Here is a 19,901-nt window from a genome sequence, read left to right on the forward strand (position 1 = left end):
CTCTCTCTATACCTCTCCATCTGTCTTTATGTCTCTCTCTCTATACCTCTCCATCTGTCTTTATATGTCTCTCTCTCTATACCTCTCCATCTGTCTTTATGACTTCCGCCGAAGTCGGTCCCTCTCCTTGTTCAGGCGGTATATGTCTCGGTCTCGTCTATACCTTCTAGCCATCACTGATCCATTTTTCATTTTCCATTGGTTTTGTCTTGTCTTCCTTCACACCTGGTTCCAATCCCATAAATTACACGTTGTGTATTTAACCCTCTGTTTCCCCTCATGTCCTTGTCGGATATTGTTTTGATTGTATGAGATGTGCTATTTAGTGTCGGTGCGCGACGGGTTTTGTACCCACTTTGTTATTTTGTACATTTTGGAGTTTTGTCAGCATTTATTAAAGAACTCCGTTTATACCAAGTTCGTTCTCCTGCGCCTGACTTCCCTGCCACCAACACGCACCCCCTCACAGGCAGTCTCTCTGTTGGTGTAACTGGAAGGCGTATGTATGGGTCCCTCTGTTCCCCTCATGTCCTTGTCGCCTATTGTTTTGATTGTAACAGATGGCAGTCTCTCTGTTGGTGTAACTGGAAGGCGTTGTATGGGTCCCACTTTCCTTATTTTGCCACATTTTGCACCCCCTCACAGGCAGTCTTCTGTTGGTGTAACTGGAAGGCGTTTATGGGTCCCGTTCTCCTGCGCCTGACTTCCCTGCCACCAACACGCACCCCCTCACAGGCAGTCTCTCTGTTGGTGTAACTGGAAGGCGTATGTATGGGTCCCGATTTCCAGCCCTGTCAGTGAACCTTGCGTGTTCCAGTGTGGCGATGCTAGTGGGTTGTGTGTCTATGGAGGGGGATGGGGGAGGGACAGAGAGACAGAGAGAGATTTTCCCTCAGATTACACAGACCCACAAATAATTATAAAACAAATCCCATATCTATTAGGTGAAATACCACAGTTTGCCATCACAGCAGCAGCAAGATTTATACAACAAATACAACCCATATTTATGTTAATTTAGAGGAAGCTGTCACTGCATTACTGCCTTTTTGGGCTGTTTCTCTCTTGTCTCTCCTCTCTCGAGGACCCAAAGTAACACCCGTGTCCTGGGACGTCTGTTTTCACTTGCAGCATCACACCTCATGACAGCTCAGTCCCCTACTTCATGGCTTTCGTTTTTTCTTTTGTTGTTTCTGGCCCCAGCCCTGTTGGCTGAGCTCTGGTCAAAAGCAGTGCACTACATAGGGAATAGGGTGTCATTTGGGACGCATTCCGTGGCTTTCCTGTGACATTTCTGGCCATAGCGAGAAATGTTGGATCTAGCCTTCTCCCACATCATTGGCCCTTTGCTTGCCAGGCTTCTGTTTATCACATGGTTGGGTTTGGAGGGCGCTCTGTGAGTAAGCTGAGACATGCACAGTCAGGACTGATTTGGTCTGAGTCGTTATTATTGCTGCAGGGTCACATAAGGAGAGGACTGACTGGGTCTGCATCCCAAATCGAACCCTATTACTTATATAGTGCACTACTTTTGGCCCTGGTCAAAAGTAGTATAGGGTGCAATTTGGGACACTACCAGAGAATAGGGTCATTCATATACACTAGTCACCAAACGTAAGAAAACAGACTGAGAAAGGCATGAAGGGGAGGGGAGAATACTTGAACATGTCCAATAGGAAACATCTGTTTTTGTTTTCCACTGCAAAACGTTTTACTACTGTGTGCTCTAATGAATGTGACCCAGCTATGATAGTCAGGAGAGATGTGCAGGTTTAGAGTCACAGTGACTCAGGGACTACATTATCAACTCATAGGACATACAGGGTGAATATACAGTATGTGGGGCTAGCATTTGGTAGCCTGGGTACCAGTCTGTTTGTGCCATCATGCCACTACTTGGTAGCCTGGGTACCAGTCTGTTTGTGCCATCATGCCACTACTTGGTAGCCTGGGTACCAGTCTGTTTGTGCCATCATGCCACTACTTGGTAGCCTGGGTACCAGTCTGTTTGTGCCATCATGCCACTACTTGGTAGCCTGGGTATCAGCCTGTTTGTGCCATCATGCCACTACTTGGTAGCCTGGGTATCAGCCTGTTTGTGCCATCATGCCACTACTTGGTAGCCTGGGTACCAGTCTGTTTGTGCCATCATGCCACTACTTGGTAGCCTGGGTACCAGCCTGTTTGTGCCATCATGCCACTACTTGGTAGCCTGGGTATCAGTCTGTTTGTGCCATCATGCCACTACTTGGTAGCCTGGGTATCAGCCTGTTTGTGCCATCATGCCACTACTTGGTAGCCTGGGTACCAGTCTGTTTGTGCCATCATGCCACTACTTGGTAGCCTGGGTACCAGTCTGTTTGTGCCATCATGCCACTACTTGGTAGCCTGGGTACCAGTCTGTTTGTGCCATCATGCCACTACTTGGTAGCCTGGGTACCAGTCTGTTTGTGCCATCATGCCACTCGTTGGCATGACAACATGAAACAAACCGACTGACTGGTATAGAGGTTAAGCATCTGCAGGGCGAACACTGTTGGAACTGTCATGAACCTGTTGTCATGTCTTGTTTCTTCCGCCTCGCCCCTGGTGTGGACAGGTGGTGACCCCGACAGGAGTGGGGCAGTCCTATGCCTACAGCGCTGGTCAGCATAACCAACAGGACCTCTATGACGTTCCTCCAATGAGACCACAGGGGGTAGGTGTCTCACTCAACTACACACGGTCTATAGCAATCCCTATTTCAATCCATCAGGACTATTCCAAAATGGAACCTTTCACCGTATGCAATTAACTACTGTATATGAAACGCAGCTGTGCAGAGACATGGCCAAACACTATGAAGGGAGCAGGAAGCAATTTCAGACACAGCCTCTGTGTTTCACATAGCTAATTCTGCCTTGTAAATGTAATGTCATCTATGGTATCCTGATTTGGGAATGTCTCCATGTTTTCCAGGTGTATGACATTCCTCCTGGGAAACTGATGGGCTCACACTCTCCCAGACAACATGGGAATGCTCGTCCCCAAGGAGGAATCTATGATATTCCTCCATCCACTCAAATGGACCCTCGGACACAAGGGGTTTACGATATCCCTCCATCCACACAAGGGGTATGTCTGGGACCACTCATACTACACACAGAAACACTGCTCACATGGAGAGACAGCATACAGAAGGCCTGTAGGAAGCGGTAGCCGTTTAAGTCAGGAGAATGTTACTATGCGTTTATTGATACAGGTCCTAGTTTTCCTCTTAATTGCCTGGTAATAAATGGATAATATGTCAAGTGATCATATTTATGGCTTCTTTGCAGTTCCCTAAATGAAAGCGTTGCCTGCCAAAATAGTGTTCTCTCTCGCAGGGAAAGTCAATGAATAAATGATTACTTCTCTTGGGCTATGTACCAAATAGCACCCTATTCCCTATATAGTGCATACTTTTGACCAGGGCCAATAGGGATGTGGTGGAAAGGAGTGGCCAAAAGTAGTGCACTATGTAGGAAATAGGGTAGCATTTGAGACTTGACCTGGGTTGTCTTATATTAACTTCCGGGCCTGTCCAGGACCAGCCCAGGCTGAGTGACATCATAATAGCTAGTGTTCCAGGCCTATCCAGGGCCAGCAGGCTTAATGACACCATAATAGCTAGTGTTCCAGGCCTATCCAGGGCCAGCAGGCTTAATGACACCATAATAGCTAGTGTTCCAGGCCTATCCAGGGCCAGCAGGCTTAATGACATCATAATAGCTAGTGTTCCAGGCCTATCCAGGGCCAGCAGGCTTAATGACATCATAATAGCTAGTGTTCCAGGCCTATCCAGGGCCAGCAGGCTTAATGACATCATAATAGCTAGTGTTCCAGGCCTATCCAGGGCCAGCAGGCTTAATGACATCATAATAGCTAGTGTTCCAGGCCTATCCAGGGCCAGCAGGCTTAATGACATCATAATAGCTAGTGTTCCAGGCCTATCCAGGGCCAGAAGGCTTAATGACATCATAATAGCTAGTGTTCCAGGCCTATCCAGGGCCAGCAGGCTTAATGACATCATAATAGCTAGTGTTCCAGGCCTGTCCAGGACCAGTCAAGGTTTAGTGACATCAGTTGCTTTGTAATAATGTGAGAAATATGTGAGAACCCGTTGTTTGTGATGCTCCTAATTACATTTTGGGTTCAGGAGTGGATTTCAAGGCTGAGTGAAATCACTTACAGCTCACTCATTTTATTTATACAACTCCACTTTAATGCTGCATGATATGTACTGTACCTCACAATCCTTCTTCCACTCTGTCAGGACAATACTGGTTTTAACGGTCTAGCTGTTTATTGCTTATAGTGCTTGTCATATTCAAGTTGATATGGAGTTATCATGGGGGAAGAAATAGAGGAATAGACATACACCATATTTAGATGAACACATATAGAATCAACAGAAACTAAACAGTACTTTCGGTTCCTCAATATCTGACAAAAATATTGTGATGCAAAGTGTGATTGTCATTGATATGGCTAAGCTGTGTGTCTAACTATGATATTGATATGGCCAAGCTGTGTGTCTAACTATGATATTGATATGGCTAAGCTGTGTGTCTGTAGCTATGATATTGATATTGCGAAGCTGTGTGTCTGTAGCTATGATATTGATATGGCTAAGCTGTGTGTCTGTAGCTATGATATTGATATGGCTAAGCTGTGTGTCTGTAGCTATGATATTGATATGGCTAAGCTGTGTGTCTGTAACTATGATATTGATATGGCGAAGCTGTGTGTCTGTAGCTATGATATTGATATGGCGAAGCTGTGTGTCTGTAGTTATGATATTGATATGGCTAAGCTGTGTGTCTGTAGCTATGATATTGATATGGCTAAGCTGTGTGTCTGTAGCTATGATATTGATGTAGGTAAGCTGTGTGTCTGTAACTATGAGGCATTGTTGGTTGAATCGCTGTCTACTGCCCTCCTTACTGTAGTCTGAGGCACTCAACAAATGTTTGTCTTGTCCCCACAGGTGTACTCTGTGCCTCCCTGCTGGAACACCGCAGCCCCCCAGGAGGGGAACTACGATTTCCCCCAGCCTCTCAAACAACACAAACAACAGGAGGGCATCTACGACGTACCCCCTCCCACCTTTACCAAGCCCTCAGCCTCCCTGTCCCCCCAGTCCAACTATGACTTCCCCCCCAGTTCCCAGCCAATTGGCCCCCACCACCTCCAACGCCCCGTCGCCAATGACAACGAGGGAATCTACGACGTGCCGCCCCCCTCCAACCAGCTCTCTGGGGCGGTGCCTCGGGGGGATCTGTATGACATCCCCAGGGGGATGCAGCAGCCCCCCTCCCAGCACCGCTCCACCCCCCAGGAGAGGGACAGGGGGAAGGGCCAAGGCGTATATGACATCCCCCCTGCTCTGGGGGACGTGACGGATGGGGTGAATCGCCTGTCCTTCTCCAGTACGGGCTCCACACACAGTTCCATGTCCACCTCCTCCACCTCCACGGTCTCCAGCGCTGAGGGCCGACTGGCCCTGGATGTGGACCAGGCCGTCCAGAGGCTGTGCCGCCAGCAGCAGGCGGTAGAGGCCTCAGTCGGGGCCCTGCAGAGCCTGGCCTCTTCCCCCCACTGGAGGACTTACCCTTTCATGGAGCGCCATACCAACGAGGTGCGCACCGTGCTAGACCGGGTGCGCGCAGCCCTGGGAGACTTTGTGGTGTTTGGGAGGGGTGCTGCGGCCAACGCCACTGCCCTGTCAGACCCCAGCCTGCACAGTAAGCTAAGGAGGCAGCTGGCGAGGCTGGAGGACTCCCAGCAGATCATCCTGCAGACCTACCAGAGCCTGGAGAACTGCGGCTGGGCCCTCAACACCGTGACCATCTCCAGCGCCTCCAAGCACCAGATCAAGAGTGACGACCTGGATCGCTTTGTCATGGTGTCCAGGACGGTGCCCGACGATGCCAAGCAGCTGGCCTCCTCCGTGGGGGGTAATGCTGAGCTGCTTTTTAGACGAGCACCCACCATGAACGGGTCCTCCTACCCCAGGGGTGGTACGCCCGAGGAGGCCGTCGTCCACCCTCTAACCTCTCCACCCTCAGATAGTGATAACTACAGGGGCCACACCAAGCCCTTTCCTGTGCCCTCCAGCCAAGACAAAGGCAACATGAACAATAGTGAGAAGTGTGTTAAGAGCTGGATGGAGGACTATGACTACGTCCATCTGCAGGTATGACCTATTCTGACTCTGACTCTAGCCCGACTCTGACTCTGACTCTGACTCACCACTTGGATGTTACATTTACATTACATTTTGGTAATTTAACAGATGCTCTAATCCAGAGCAACGTACAGTCGAGCATTCAACTTAGGGTAGCTAGTTAAGACAAAAAAGGTAGCTACAAAGGCTTGCGAAAGTATTCACCCCCTTAGCATTTTTCCTATTTTGTTGCCTTAAACCTGGAATTCAATTTTGATTTTGAGAGGGGTTGTATAATTTGATTTACACAACATTCCTACCACTTTGAAGATGCTAAATATTTTGGGGGGGTGAAACAAACAAGAAATAAGGCAAAAAACAGAAAACTTGAGAGTGTATAACTAGTCTATTGGGGTATGTCTCTATAAGCTTGGCACATCTAGCCACTGGGATTTTTGCCCATTCTTCAAGGCAAAACTGCTCCAGCTCCTTCAAGTTGGATGAGTTCCGCTGGGGTACAGCATTCTTTAAGTCATACCACAGATTCTCAATTGGATTGAGGTCTGGGCTTAAATGTTTCCCCTTAAACCACTCGAGTGTTGCTTTAGCAGTATGCTTAGGGTCATTGTCCTGCTGGAGGGTGAACCTTTGTCCCAGTCTCAAATCTCTTGAAGAATGAAACAGGTTTCCCTCAAGAATTTCCCTGTATTTAACACCATCCATCATTTCTTCAATTCTGACCAGTTTCCCAGTCCCTGCCGATGAAAAACATCCCCACAGCATGATGCTGCCACCACCATACTTCACTGTGGGGATGTTGTTCTCGGGGTGATGAGAGGTGTTGGGTTTGCACCAGACAGTGTTTTCCTTGAAAAAAAAAAGATGCTCAATTTTAGTCTCATCTAACCAGAGTACCTTCTTCCATATGTTTGGGGAGTCTCCCACATGCCTTTTGGCGAACACCAAACGTGTTTGCTTATTTTTTTCTTTAATGGCTTTTTTTCTGGCCACTCTTCCATAAAGCCCAAATCTGTGGAATGTACGGCTTAAAGTGGTCCTATGGACAGAAACTTCAATCTCCTCTGTGGGGCTTTGCAGCACCTTCAGGGTTATCTTTGGTCTCTGATTGATGCTCTCCTTGCCTGGTCTGTGAGTTTTGGTGGGCGGCCCTCTCTTGGCAGGTTTGTTGTGGTGCTATGTTTTTTCCATTTTTTAATAATGGATTTAATGGTGCTCTGTGGGATGTTCAAAGTTTCGGATATTTTTTTATAACCCAACCCTGATCTGTACTTCTCAACAACTTTGTCCCTGACCTGTTTGGAGAGCTCCTTGGTCTACATGGTGCCACTTGCTTAGGGGTGTTGCAGACTCTGGAGCCTTTCAGAACAGGTGTATATCTACTGAGATCATGTGACAGATCATGTGACACTTAGATTGCACACAGGTGGACTTAATTTAACTAATTATGTGACTTCTGAAGGTAATTGGTTGCACCAGATCTTATTTGGGGGCTTCATAGCAAAGGGGGTGAATACATATGCTGCACCACTTTTCCTTTCTATAATTGTTTTGGGAATTATTTTAAACAAGTCATTTTTTTCATTTCACTTCACCAATTTGGACTATTTTGTGTATGTCCATTACATGAAATCCAAATAAAAAATCCATTTAAATTACAGGTTGTTATGCAACAAAATAGGAAAAATTCCAATGGGGTGAATACTTTTGCAAGGCATTGTAGGTAAGATGTTTGCCACTCATGTCAAGACATGATCCCTGGTGTATGTATGAGAGCTTGGATGTGAAATTCCTTTACAGCTTCTAAGGTGTGTTGCTGCCTTATTGACCCTTGGAAGGTTGACCCTTATTGACCCTTGGAAGGTTGACCCGTATTGACCCTTGGAGGATCTGGTGGTATATAAGAATTCAGACCCTTTACTCAGTACTTTGTTAAAGCACCTTTGGCAGCGATTACAGCCTCGAATCTTCTCAGGTATGAGCATGTCTCTCTGTACTTTGCTCAGTTCATCTTTCCCTCGATCCTAACTAGTCCTCCAGTCCCTGCCGCTGAAAAACATCCCCACAGCATGATGCTGCCCCCGCCATGCTTCAGCTTAGTAGTAGTGCCAGGTTTCCTCCAGACGTGACGCTTGGCATTCAGGACAAATAGTTCAGTCTTGGTTTCATCAGACCATAAAATGTTATTTCAAACTCCAAGTGGGCTGTCATGTGCCTTTTACTGAGGAGTGGCTTCCGTCTGGCTCTACCATAAAGGCCGTCTGGCCACTCTACCATAAAGGTCACCTCCCTGACCAAGGCCCCCTCCCCTGATTGCCGGGCGGCCAGCCGGCCAGCTCTAGGAAGAGTCTTGGTGGTTCCAAACTTCTGCCATTTAAGAATGATGGAGGCCACTGTGTTCTTGAAGACCTTTAATGCTGCAGAACTTTTTTGGTACCTTTCCCCAGATGTGTGCCTCAACACAATCTTGTCTCTGAGCTCTACGGACAATTCCTTCGACCTCATGGCTTGGTTTTTGCTCTGACATGCACTGTCAACTCTGGGACCTTATATAGACAAGTCTGTGTCTTTCCAAATCATGTCCAATCAATTGAATTGACCACAGGTGAACTCCAATCAAATTGTAGAAACATCTCAAGGATGATCATGGAAACAGAATGCACCTGAGCTCAATTTTGATTCTCATAGCAAAGGGTCTGAATACTGAATACTTTATTTTTTTTAAATATAAATTAGCAAACATTTCTAAAAACCTGTTTTTGCTTTCCCATTATGGGGTATTGCGTGTAGATTGATGAGGGGGGAAAAATCAACATTTTAGAATAAGGCTGTAACGTAACACAATGTGCAAAAGAGAAGGGTCGGAATACTTTGCCGGGTGCGCTCGAGCTACCCTATGTATGTAGCTACCCTATGTATGTAGCTACCCTATGTATGTAGCTACCCTATGTATGTAGCTATCCTATGTATGTAGCTACCCTATGTATGTAGCTATCCTATGTATGTAGCTATCCTATGTATGTAGCTACCCTATGTATGTAGCTACCCTATGTATGTAGCTACCCTATGTATGTAGCTATCCTATGTATGTAGCTACCCTATGTATGTAGCTACCCTATGTATGTAGCTACCCTGTATGTATGTAGCTACCCTATGTATGTCTGCTATCTTATGTATGTAGTTCTCACCCTTGTTGTAGCTATCCTATGTAAAAGTAGCTATCTTGTATGTAGCTACCCTATGTATGTAGCTACCCTATGTATGTAGCTACCCTATGTATGTAGCTACCCTATGTACTGTATGTAGCCACCCTTATGTTTAAGTCTGCTTTCTTAGTTGAGTTCTCACACTCTTGTTCCTTCTCAGGGAAAAGAGGACTTTGAGCGTCAACAGAAAGAGCTCCTGGAGAAAGAGAACATCATTAAACAGAGCAAGGTGCAGCTGGGACAGGAACAGGTAAAGGTTTTTTTCTCTCTTCTCTTCTCTGTTCTGTTCTGCTTTGTTCTTATTTTCTTTTCACCTTTATTTAACCAGGTAGGCTAGATGAGAACACCTTTATTTAACCAGGTAGGCTAGTTGAGAACACCTTTATTTAACCAGGGGGGCTAGTTGAGAACAGGTATCCTGGCCAAGATAAAGCATAGCAGTGTGAACAGACAACAACACAGAGTTACACATGGAGTAAACAATAAAAAATAAACAAGTCAATAAAGTCATAGTAGGAAAGAAAATAATCTATATATATTGTGTGCAAAAGGCATGAGGAGTTGGGCAATAAATAGGCCATAGAAGTGAATAATTACAATTTAGCAGATTAACACTGGAGTGATAAATGATCAGATGAACATGTACAGGTAGAGGTACTGGTGTGCAAAAGAGCAGAAAAGTAAATAAAATAAAAACAGTATGGGGATGAGGTAGGTAAATTGGGTGGGCTATATACTGATGGACTATGTACAGCTGCAGCGATTGGTTAGCTGCTCAGATAGCAGATGTTTAAAGTTGGTGAGGGAGATAAAAGTCTCCAACTTCAGAGATTTTTGCAATTCGTTCCAGTTGCAGGCAGCAGAGAACTGGAAGGAAAGGCGACCAAATGAGGTTTTGGCTTTAGGGATGATCAGTGAGATACACCTGCTGGAGCGCGTGCTACGGGTGGGTGTTGCCATCGTGACCAGTGCACTGAGATAAGGAGGAGCTTTACCTAGCATAGACTTGTAGATGACCTGAAGCCAGTGGGTCTGGCGACGAACATGTAGCGAGGGCCAGCCGACTAGAGCATACAGGTCGCAGTGGTGGGTGGTATAAGGTGCTTTAGTAACAAGACGGATGGCACTGTGATAAACTGCATCCAGTTTGCTGAGTAGAGTATTGGAAGCTATTTTGTAGATGACATCGCCGAAGTCGAGGATCGGTAGGATAGTCAGTTTTACTAGGGTAAGTTTGGCGGCGTCCCACTGGGCAGACAATGGTTGAATCCAAGTTTTTTCCACGTCATTTCAATGAAATCACGTTGAACATAACTTGGAAAAGATGTTGAATTGACATCTGTGCCCAGTAGGTTCTCTGTTCTGTTCTTCTCTGTTCTGTTTGTCTCTGCTCTGTTCTGTTCTTCTCTGTTCTGTTCTTCTCTGTTCTGTTCTTCTCTGTTCTGTTCTCCTTTGTTCTGTTCTGTTTGTCTCTGTTCTGCTCTGTTCTTCTCTGTTCTGTTCTTCTCTGTTTTGTACTAATCACATCATTTATGGAACAAACATGATTCAATGAAACACGCAGTGGATGACCTTTCTAGCATGGGTTCATAGAAGGTACCTAGAACAAAGCAGCGCCAACATGTACTGCATGAACATCTATCTCCCTCTGACAGAGCAGCCCACCAGGCAGGCCTCAGGGCACACATACATAGAAGAGGAGATTAACCTTTTCACTCCTGTAATCCTCCATTACTTTAATGTTAATGTTACGCTCTCTATGGAAAAATTATGATAATTCCTTCTGTTTTATACTAATTTGATGGAATTGACAGGTTGGATGTATTTTCATCATGTTTATTGTGTGCGAGATAGTTCAGTATCCCGTCTCGCCACAATCCTTAACTAGTTTGTGTAAATATAAAGAAAGAAATATCCACTCTCTTTCAACCTTCACAGATGAACCAGTTCAAGCAATTGGAGCAAGAGGTGATCAAACCAGTGGAGAACGACATCACACAGTGGGTCTCCCACCAGCACCCGACAGGCCCCTCCTCCTCCCCAACAGGCCCCTCCTCCTCCCCCTCAGACTCCTCCTCCTCTCCCTCCCCCTCCCTGACAGGAGGCAGGGCCCAGCTGTGTGGGCGGGACCGTCAGCTGCTGGGCTTCTACGCAGAGCAGTGCCAGCAGCACTTTGTCACGTTGCTCAAGGCCGTGGACGCTTTCTTCGGCTGCGTGGGCGCTGGCCAGCCGCCCCGCATCTTTGTGGCACACAGCAAGTTTGTCATCCTCAGCACTCACAAACTGGTATTTATTGGGGACACTCTGTCCAGGCAGGCAGCCACGCCTGAGGTGGCCAACCGGGTGATGAACTCTAGCAATGTGCTTTGCGACCTGCTGAAGACTGTGGTGGGAGCCACTAAGACGGCCGCGTTGCACTACCCCAACACAGCCGCTGTTCAGGACATGGTGGACAGAGTCACAGATCTCTCACACCACGCTCAACAGTTCAAAGAACAGCTGCTGCAGATGGCTGCTTTGTGATTGTTTGTGTTGTCACTACCTGATCCCTTCTATTGCACCATAGCATCCTATGTGTATATACCGTATATATCTATATATGTATATTGCTCGTTGTTAATCTTAAGAGTTTTTTGGGGGGGGCTGTTCTGTACATATTTGGCTCTATTTTTGTGTAGAATGTTTTTATATACAGTACCAGTCAAAAGTTTGGATACACCTACCTTTTTACTATATTCTACATTGTAGAATAATAGTGAAGACATCAAAACTATGAAATAACACACATGGGATCATGTGTTAAACAAATCAAAATATATTCTATATGTGAGATTCTTGAAAGTAACCACCCTGTGCCTTGATGACAGCTTTGCACACTCTTGGTATTCTCTCAACCAGCTTCATGAGGTAGTCACCTGGAATGCATTTCAAGTAACAGGTTTGCCTTGTTAAAAGTTCATTTGTGGAATTTCTTTCTTTAATGCATTTGAGCCAAGATAGGGGTGTTATACAAAAGATAGCCCTATTTGGTAAAAAAAACAAGTCCATATTATGGCAAGAACAGCTCAAATAAGCACAGAGAAACGACAGTCCATCAGGTACTCCTTGCTCTTTTGTTTGGGTTTCAAATCTGTCTTTTTGTTAAGTGTTTGTTTCGTCTTTGTCCCCATGTCTTTACATGGCACGCCGTAATTTGGTGCTTAATTAAAAAAAACGTACGCATTGCTGCGTCTCTCTCCCGAGTCATTCATGCCAACGTGACATCCAGGCTATGTAAGGGCTATTTGACCAAGAAGGAGAGTGATGGAGTGCTGCATCAGATGACCTGGCCTCCACAATCACCTGACCTCAACCCAATTGAGATCGTTTGGGATGAGTTAGACCACAGAGTAAAGGAGAAGCAGACAATAAATGCTCAGCATATGTGGGAACTCCTACAAGACTGTTGGAAAAGCATTCCAGGTGTAGCTGGTTGAGAGAATGCCAAGAGTTTGCAAAGCTGTCATCAAAATATAAATATAAAATATATTTAGATTTGTTTAATACTTTTTTGGTTACTACATGATATGTGTTATGTCATAGTTTTGATGTATTCTACCATGTAGAAAATAGTAAAAATAAAGGAAAAACCCTTGAATGTGTAGGTGTGTCCAAACTTTTGACGGGTACTATATTTAATTATGATATAAATATATAGATAAGATATATGTGTCTTTTTAGGGTGATTTGGACATATTTTCGTAACATTCCCGTTTCATATATTATAAAGCACCTAATGATGATGACATCCTTTTGTTGTTTTTTTACCTGTAGATTGTTGACGCACCCTACTGCTGGAAATGGCGCCAGTGCTTTGTGCAAATCGTTTGATGTCGCACTCTTGTGTTGAAAAGGGGGCAGGGCTCTCAACAGACAAAGTAAAGGACTGTTCTTACCCATATGACTGTGTCTTTTTTTATAAAGTGCGTTAACTGCTAGAAGACTAGCGGGCGCCACTCTGTTGTCAGACACTGCACATGACATAACCAAGCCTTGTTAAATCTCACTTATGTTATTACACACACACACACACACACACACACACACACACACACACACACACACACACACACACACACACACACACACACACACCTCTGTCGGACATGTTTGCCTGGATAACAGTAACTAGAGACCTGAATGGCTGGCCTTGTACACAATATTGGCAACAACACTGAAACTCACAGCCAAAGCCTGGTATCTTTCACATTCACCCAGAACTGGGCGCAGTGATTTGAAATAAATTAAATTGATATTACATGACCGGATAGTAAACAGCTCATGTTATGATGTAGCAGATCATATGTTAACATCATAACGGATGTATAGCAGATCATATGTTAACATCATAACGGATGTATAGCAGATCACGTCACCATCCTAACTGATATGGCAGATCATATGTTAACATCAAGATAAGTCGTCTCTTCTCTTATATCCTCTCGGATGCTCATGTAGCATGGCATGGAGCCAGTGAATAATTAGCTTTTCACGTAGCGTCGACTGGTAAGATGCTTCAGGAGGGTGGTCACGTGTGCTCTGCGAGGCAGAGGTCCTGGGTTGGAGCCTCATTGTAGGCCGTATCAGAAGGAACCATTACATGTCATATTAAATGAGGATACCACCTAAGCCTCAGAGGGGACGGTGAAAGACAGGGATAAAAGGATTTCATGGTAAGTGGGATAGGGCCAGTGGAAAGGTGCCCATCCATGCCAAATGTTCAGCCTTAGTTAGCCTGTGGAACTTCCTTTATGGGGTGGGTTAGGGGTTACAGGGGGACTTAACACGTCCTACTGATCTGGGAATTATCTTTAGTTAGCCTGTGGAACTTCCTTTATGGGGTGGGTTAGGGGTTACTTAACACGTCCTACTGATCTGGGAATTATCTTTAGTTAGCCTGTGGAACTTCCTTTATGGGGTGGGTTAGGGGTTACAGGGGGACTTAACACGTCCTACTGATCTGGGAATTATCTTTAGTTAGCCTGTGGAACTTCCTTTATGGGGTGGGTTAGGAGTTACAGGGGGACTTAACACGTCCTACTGATCTGGGAACTATCTTTAGTTAGCCTGTGGAACATCCTAGCATTTGCATTCTCTCCTTTCGTCTGTCATAACAGTTGATGGGGTCAGAACGTAGTTGTTTATGCATAACAGTTGATGGGGTCAGAACGTAGATGTTTATGCATAACAGTTGATGGGGTCAGAACGTAGTTGTTTATGCATAACAGTTGATGGGGTCAGAACGTAGATGTTTATGCATAACAGTTGATGGGGTCAGAACGTAGATGTTTATGCATAACAGTTGATGGGGTCAGAACGTAGATGTTTATGCATAACAGTGGATGGGGTCAACGTAGTTGTTTATGCATAACAGTTGATGGGGTCAGAACGTAGATGTTTATGCATAACAGTTGATGGGGTCAGAACGTAGATGTTTATGCATAACAGTTGATGGGGTCAGAACGTAGATGTTTATGCATAACAGTTGATGGGGTCAGAGCGTAGATGTTTATGGATAACAGTTGATGGGGTCAGAGCGTAGATGTTTATGCATAACAGTGGATGGGGTCAGAACGTAGTTGTTTATGGATAACAGTGGATGGGGTCAGAACGTAGATGTTTATGCATAACAGTGGATGGGGTCAGAACGTAGTTGTTTATGGATAACAGTGGATGGGGTCAGAACGTAGATGTTTATGCATAACAGTGGATGGGGTCAGCAATATAGTTTTAACCATGTTTTGAGGCTATACAGTGTTTTATCACCTTTGCTTTGTTTACAAACATTGGAGTAAAACAATATTATATTGTGGATTCTGACAGGGTGCGACAGTTGAACTAAACTCGAGGCATTTATAAGTTACATTCTTCAATAATCAATGGGTACATTTCTTTCATTTGTAAGTCCAACAATGCACATAGCAACTACTGATTGCCCCTTTAAAATACAACTCAAAACAACCATTATTTTGTTTCCCTCTACCCTCCTTCTGTCCCTCCTTTTCATTTCAGCCTGACTGAAATATATACGTTATATATAGATTGTCCCTGTGGCGAGGTGGGTCTGTGGCGATAAGGGACTGGTAAAGGGCTGTGAAGGAGATGCCCATACCCCCTGACTAGATACTCTCTGAGACAACTACCAACCCCATCAGAAAACCTCATTCAAGGCCTCTGAACACATAGCCTTGCTCTTAACAAGCCATCAGGGGTTTAATCACCCACCCCATTCCATCATTCACTGTTATCCCAGGGGACGAGAAGAGAAAAGGACTCTGGAATGGCTTTTTAGAAGGTCTTCATTTAAACCAGGCTGCCGACTAACACAGTAAATCAGGAGGCTGTGTCATTCCCCCAAGTAAGTTTTAGGTTCAGGCTGACAAGATTCTGCTCTGATTTATCCTCAAATAAAAATGGCATCCAGGAAAATGGCGTCGCTGGCTCAGAAACAAGAGAAAGAAATGGTCCTTGGCTGAGTTAACCTGCAGACCTGGAGACTGGAAAGAGCTTGATGAATCAATGAGCTATTTCAGGACTGGAGGTCGGTGCTGTGGCTCTACTCCCAGGACTGACAGTCCTGGGAGACATCCCAAATGGCACCCCATTCCCTATATAGTGCACTACTTTTGAACCAATTGGAACCCTATTCCCTATATAGTGCACTACTTTTGAACAAAATGGCACCCTATTTCCTATATAGTGCACTACTTTTGAAAAGAGCCCAAAGTAGTGCACTATACAGGGAATAGGGTGCCAATAGAGACACACTGAACTCACCTAAGGGGGTGAATGAAAGAAACAGCAGCTCCTGTCTGTCTGTGGGATGTGAGGGGGGAGAAGGCAGCTTGCCAAACAACTCACCTCTGGCTCACCGCTAACACACAGTGTAGGAACAACAGCGGGTCACACAGGCAAGCTAGGTGCTCAGAAAGGCAGATAGATTAAGCTGTGCTCTGCTGTCCCCTGGGCAGTTGTCTGTGCTCCTCAATGAGACACTGTCTAGTCCTGACAGGAAACTCCAAACAGGTGTTTGGCTGGATGTATGGGGGTTGTATGAGTGAGGGATGTACAGGGTAGCTGGTCAACAGCCAACCAAGTCAGCTACTATGTTCACCTGGCTGTTGAGTGTAGAATCACGACAAGGTCAGTTAACCCAATGAATCCCACCATCGCGATTTAGGAATTCTAATCCCTTTTAAACATTGTGTGTTTGGATTCGTCTATTTATTCTGCATCCACTGGCACCAACCATTAGTCTGGGTGATTAACAGGGGCTGGGCTAGATCGGTGTTAGTGAGACGAGGGCAGGTCCCAGAAGGGGCCCGTGGCTGGGGACCTCTTCCAAAAACATCTGTAGAGTCAGAATGGTTTGAGCTACAAAACTATTAAAAGTGATTTATGAAAAACTGAGACTCACACGAACACGTAACATGTTTTTGTACTTGCACATGTAAACAATTTCTGTACTCACGGCATTCATATAAATGTATTTTTATCCGGTTTCTGATGACTGACTGTATTTTATTTATTTTTTTTTTACATTTGTTAATAAAACTCATTAATGCAACTGTTTAAATGAAAAGCCGATTTTTACTGGGGTCTCAAGACTGATAGGGTTACGTGGAAACGATGTGCAATGCTGCAAGTCAACCACATGGGGGAGTGACAGAGAGATTTATATATAGAAAGAGTCGAGAGTCTATGTAATTTCCTTGGTTTACCGCAATCATTTCCTGCAAGGTATTTGCAGACTCTGAAATTACAGCTTTTTTTTGCTATTGCTCAGCATGGGCTCTCGCTGCTCTTTAAAAAAACGGCCCAGCTGCAGACAGCACAGTAGCTTGCAAAACACACAGTGAGATGATATAAAGAGCCTTCATTAGCATTTCTGTTAAAGTGGGAGAGTATAAAGGCGAAAAAGCCATTTACTTCAGTGTTGTTTTGAAATTAGAAGCATCCGTTGGATGTGGGGGGATGAAACGGCTGGATGCCTGGGATTTCAATGTTGTACTTTATTGTAGTTGGAGTATCTGAGTCATTTCAGCCCATTTAACTGTCAAAGCTGCTCATACAAATTCACAATGACAGAAAGGTTTTTTTTCAACATCACACAGCCACAAAGTTTAGCTTGATACACTTGAAATACAGCGACATCCATTAAAACTGGCTGGTTTCAAACTCTTTGAAGACTGATTTACTCCATTGTTCTACAATGCTGGACAATACTGCCTCCTGTTGTTCAGTCCCTGTAAACACATATGACATGAACATTTACATTACATTTACATTTAAGTCATTTAGCAGACGCTCTTATCCAGAGCGACTTACAAATTGGTGAATTCACCTTCTGACATCCAGTGGAACATGATGGGGGGAAAACCACAATACATAAGTCTATGGAGTTAAAGGGTTAAACGAAGGCTGACTTTCAAAAGAATGAGGGGCAAAGTGTCAGAATTCAGGCTGTACATGTGTAAGACACAATAACACACTGAGAAAGTTATCAGCCATTGACGTGACATTAACCAAATTAAACCTACAGTAAAATGTTATGATTACAATTTCCCTTAAAGAACTGTCTTTGTCAATGTTAGATTCTTAAAATGACCAGTTATCAGCTTTGCAAAAATGAAATTTAAAGAAATGTATTTCTACACAGAGTTTAAGAAATATATTTATTATGAAGCTAAATTACAGCAATAGCCAAAACAAACTTTAAAATTTGACCAGCAACACATGTAAAAACCATTACACATAGAATTTAATTTAGTTGTTGTCTTATAATGGATCAGAGGCCATGTGACCAACAAGAGGAAAGGATGCCATCTAGACAGGCACTGGTAGAGGCTCAGGGGACGACTGTGGAGGCCTTCGACTATATGTAGTAGAGTTTAAATGGTTATTCCATCAAATGTCATATTATTAGAATAGTACACAACGCAGAACAGAACAACCAGGTTGAGGGTCAGTGGCCAAAGCCCACGAACAGGAATATTCCAAGTTCAGACAGAAGGGGGAGTCAGATCGCAATGATCGCCAGGAACTTTACTTTTGGTGTCTATTTTTAATTATTGCGCTACTAGTGCTGCCTGTTGATGTTAAATAGGCAGCTGCAGTAGCTGAATGATGTTAACGTCTTTGGGTTTTGTTTCATTAAATGTATTTTATTTCATCTGGGTGCTTGTGTCACCTACCAACACCCTGGTACGACCCGTAGCTCCGGTTCTCCTCAGTCTGAGAAAACACTGAGAGGAAGGTATGTGTTGCAGGTTACTCCGCCAGGACAGCGGAGTCAATCACCACCTTCCGGAGACACCTGAAACCCCACCTCTTCAAGGAATACCTAGGATAGGATAAAGTAATCCTTCTCACCCCCCTTTAAATGATTTAGATGCACTATTGTAAAGTGGCTGTTCCACTGGATGTCAGAAGGTGAATTCACCAATTTGTAAGTCGCTCTGGATAAGAGCGTCTGCTAAATGACATAAATGTAATGTAAATGTCCTTTGTAGAAGTCCATAACGTGAAATAAATAAAACATCTGTTGGATCCTGTGTTTTACATTATAGCCATTAGTATATATATGATTAAATACCATCTGATGTTGGTTGTGTGAGGTATCTGCATTTGTGCACTGGAACATCATTATGAGATTAAACAACTGCTTGCTACTTGCCTGTTTGTGTGTGACAAGAACTGAGTAACATGGTGTGACCTGGATGTTGCAAAACTGTAGATAACAGCCTATGCTTTGTCCTTGTGTTTGTATGTAACAATATTGAGCACATGTGACTTGCTGTATACAAAGTTGTGATAGGGAGGGGTGGTCATCACGAGGTTTAACTGAGATGGAAAAATACTGAACAATACAATAGCAGGAACCAGGGCGGCAGTGTAGCCTAGTGGTTAGAGCATTGGACTAGTAACCAAAAGGTTGCAAGTTTAAATCCCCGAGCTGACAAGGTACAAAATCTTCCGTTCTGCCCCTGAACAGGCAGTTAACCCACTGTTCCTAGGCCGTCATTGAAAATAAGAATTTGTTCTTAACTGACTTGCCTAGTAAAATAAAGGTAAAATAAAAAAAACAGTAAGGATCTATATACATCGAGGAGGGAGAACGCCAAGAGGCGGGGACCCGCGGTGACTGCAAAAGGCTGGGCAAGTTTAAACCACGCCCATTCTCTACTGTGATAGGCCAACAGACGTGTTGGAACTATGTCTATCACAATATTAAGAATACTGTTTACATACATCCTGTCTATTCTGCCCTGCGTGGTATTACAGTGAGCCCGTATATACGAAAGTTGCATTTGCCATTTATTACTTAGCTAATAAAAAATACATAGTATAAAATCAGTGACACATTGTTATACTTAACCTGGTACCAGATTTGAATTTACGCAACTCTAACACATCACAAGGTTAATGCTGTAGATATTTTTAAAAGGGAG

At 44.4% G+C, this 19,901-nt stretch overlaps 1 pseudogene; it reads left to right on the forward strand.

The window, feature by feature from the left end:
- Nucleotides 1–13,351, forward strand: part of LOC135551720 (enhancer of filamentation 1-like) — a 56,843-nt pseudogene extending 43,492 nt beyond the window's left edge.
- The last annotated feature ends 6,550 nt before the right edge of the window (nucleotides 13,352–19,901 follow it).

Source organism: Oncorhynchus masou, chromosome 13 (genome assembly GCF_036934945.1).
Source record: "Oncorhynchus masou masou isolate Uvic2021 chromosome 13, UVic_Omas_1.1, whole genome shotgun sequence".
NCBI classification, from domain to species: domain Eukaryota; kingdom Metazoa; phylum Chordata; class Actinopteri; order Salmoniformes; family Salmonidae; genus Oncorhynchus; species Oncorhynchus masou.